Raw genomic sequence first — 4,019 nt, 5'->3', positions numbered from 1 at the left:
AAATTCTACGGTCCTGGATAGCCAGGTTTAATTATTAAATAAAACTATGAAGCGCAAAGTAGATGAATGGAGACGTATTGAATTAAAAGCTCAAGATAGAGACGACGGGCGAAATCTAACCGAGGCCCTTTGCGTCCATAGGCGTTGGAGGAGATGATGATATAATTAAAATCGACAGAACAGATCCTCCCAATCATGAATTCTTCATCACGCCGAAAATTAGTAATTGGGAGAGTTTCCAATTCTTAAATCTCCATCACGGCAAAAATTAGTTATGGGAAGAGTTGCCAATTATTAAATATTCATCACGCCGAAAATAGTAATTGGGAGAGTTTCCACTTATTAAATATTCATCACACCAAAAACTTGTAATTATGAATTTCCAATTATTAAATCTTCATTGCACAAAAATTAGTAATTGGGAGAGTTTCTAATTATTAAACATTCATTACAAAAAAAAAATAATAATTAAGAGAATTTCCAATTACTAAATCTTCATTGCACAAAAAAATAGTAATTAGTTGAGTTTCCCATTATTAAATATTTATCAAACCACAAATTAATAATAAGAATTTTCAATTATTAAATCTTTATCATACCAAAATTCATTAATTAAGAGAGTCTCTCTCTCTCTCTCTCTCTCTCTCTCTCTCTCTCTCTCTCTCTCTCTCTCTCTCAATTAAAGCGTTGGTCTCGATTCGTTCATGCCTCGAAGATAATTTATCAACGGACAAAATCTGGCAAAAACTTTACTTCCTCCATCATAACCATCATAAGAAGGGGAATGATGAGCTATCCTACAGGGACTCATTAAAGTCAGGCCAGAATAGTAGTCCTTTGGGTATAGTGTCTCAAAATATCCTAAATGGGTCTCATCCAAAAATGCATATTGGTTATGAAGCAAAAATACAAAACTTTCTTATCTTCTTTTTGCTCTGTCATGATGATCACTTAGGCTTCATTTGTACTTATAAAAGTATATTGTGAACGTAAATAATAGTAATGCGTGAGGATTAAAGTGAGGCCAATCGATTCTTAAAATTTCGTAAACCGATTTCGAATAAAAAAATGCATATTGGTTATAACATACATACATACATATACCAAAGGCACTTCCCCCAATTTTGGGGGGTAGCCGACAACAACAAGAAACAAAACAAAAAGGGGACCTCTACTCTCTACGTTCCTCCAGCCTAACCAGGGACTCAGCCGAGCTCAGCTTTGTGCTGATGATCACTTATGCTTCTTTTATACTTATAAAAGTATATTGTGAACGTAAATAATAATATGTAAGGATTAAAGTCAGGTCAAGAGAAATGGTAGTCCCCTGGATAACGAGTCTCAAAATTTCCTAAACGGGTCTCATTCAAAAATGCATATTGGTTATCAAGAAAATCGTCTAAATTTGGAGTTTCAAAACTTCCTAAACAGGTCTCATTCAAAAATGCATATTGGCTATCAAGAAAATCGTCTAAATTTAGAGTTTCAAAACTTCCTAAACGATTTTCGTTAAAAAATTCATATTGGCTATTAAGAACAACGTCTAAATTTGGAGTTTCAAAACTTCCTAAATGGATTTCATTTAAAAATTCATATTGGCTATCAAGAAAATCGTCTAAATTTAGTTTCAAAATTTTATAAACGATTTTCGTTTAAAAATTCATATTGGCTATTAAGAAAATCGTCTAAATTTGGCGTTTCAAAATTTCCTAAAAGGATTTCATTTAAAAATTAAATGTTGGCTATTAAGAAAACGTCTAAATTCAGTCTAAAAATTTCCTAAACCGATTTAATTAAAAAATGCATATTGGGTATCAAGAAAAACTACAAAACTTTCAGGCCTATCATTACTTTGGCTTTGTTTATCGTTGTTATCTTCTTTCTTCTTTGTTCTGAAGATCACTTAGAATTAGTTTATAATTAAAAAACCATTGGTAATGTAAATAATAATACTAAGTGAGGATTTCCATTTAAAAAAGCATATTGGATATTGTGAGAAATTACAAAACTTCAGTGTGTTGTTGCACTTGGGTTTGTATATCTTTATCCTCTGCATTTTGCTTTCTGTCCTGATGATTATTTAGGATTCTTTTAATATTATAAAAGCATATTAAGAACGAAGATAATTATAATACATGAAGATTAAAGACACTTGCCGGATATCATGAATATATTTTTCAGAATTTCATTGTAATCGATAATGTGTATTTTATATATATAAAAAAAAATCGCTCTGTTTATTTAAAAGAGTTTATGCACTTTCACGGCGTAAAAGTCGAAAAATAAAATAGTCTATAACATGCTCGAAAAAAACAAAAAGGAAAAAAAAAAGTTGAAACTCACGGTCAGCAAATATTTAGTTCACAAGGTTTATTTAATAATCCTGAGAAAATCAATATCTAATGCATACACTATTATCAAACATACCCGAGTGGTGCTTATACTTACAGAGCTAGTATATCCTAGTAAACAATATGCTCTCTCTAAACTTTCATGATAGACCGTAAATTGAACAATATGATAAACTCGAAAAATTTTACATTAAAAAACAAAAATTGATTAACTAACTTTAAAAAAAAGAGAGAAAAAAAAAAAACTAAGTTATAGACTTATGATGGGCCCCAAGATACTACAGAAAATTTTGCACCCTGTCTTTTAAGACGTATCAAATGGTGAAAAATGTCACAAACATAAAAAATCTTAGACAAATAAAAAAGTGTTTTTGATAAAAGACCGAGCCAACAAAGTAAATAAAAATAATGGTAATCAATGACAAAAGCTATAACTTTCAAAACGTAAGAAAGGAAAAGTCACATTGACATCATAAAAAACGTATAAATACAATGCTATAGATCAGTCCAGCCAATTCTCTATCAATAAACAAACAAATAAATAAAAAAAACCGATAAAATTGAATGTTACAAAAAAGCTTTTAACATCCTAAAAAAATCGAGGATCTTGTACGGGACGTTTTAAAATACTATCATCCTAAATTTCTTGAAAGCACTATTTCGTTAGCTTGAAAAAATAACATATAGTTTTAAACCCTTCAGTGATGGATAGCTAAGTTATATTAGTAAATGCACGAAAACTCATATCAAATAAAAATAGAAAGGACTGATACCTCCATATATATATATATATATATATATATATATATATATATATATATATATATATATATATATATAATATATATATATATAATATATATTATATATATATATATACATGCATATAATTATATATATATATATATATATATATATATATATATATATATATATATATATATATATATATTTATATACATAAATACATATACGCATGTGATAATACAAAAATATAAATAATAAAAAGAATAATAATGAAAATAATTATATACTGATGATGACCATTAGTGGGTACCACCTACTGTGCGCCAAACATGGCACACTGTAAACTATACTCAAGTTTCTTTGCAGCGCCAATTCAGTCTCTCGTTTCACTTATATATCTATGATTTTCCATCAGACCTTTGACATCTTCCCACAAAATCATCTAACTTCCTTAACTATGCCTTATCATCCTTTTCGCCTTGTATGCAACAACAACAACAACAACAACAACAACAGAACTACTACTACTACTACTACTACTACTACTACTACTCTTGCTCGAAGCTACACGCAGGCACACTATTCTATATTATTTCTCTTCCTATTTTATTTTAAGTTTTATAGTTTGTATATGAAAGAACTGTTTTAATATTGTTACTTGAATATTTCATTTTAACTTTCATTACTTCTCATATAGGTTATTCATTTCCTTATTTCCTTTCCTCACTGGGTTAATTTTTCCTTTTGGAGCCCTCGGGCTTATAGCATCTTACTTTACCAACTAAGGTTGTGGCTTAGCTAATAATAATAATAATAATAATAATAATAATAATAATAATAATAATAATAATAATAATAATAATAATAATAACAGTACAATCAAGTACACTAGAAACTCCAGTAAGCCTAGCGGCTCACCAC

Source organism: Palaemon carinicauda, chromosome 14 (assembly GCF_036898095.1).
Source record: "Palaemon carinicauda isolate YSFRI2023 chromosome 14, ASM3689809v2, whole genome shotgun sequence".
In the NCBI taxonomy this organism is placed as follows: Eukaryota; Metazoa; Arthropoda; class Malacostraca; order Decapoda; family Palaemonidae; genus Palaemon; species Palaemon carinicauda.
Note: the sequence above shows the minus strand (reverse complement) of the source record.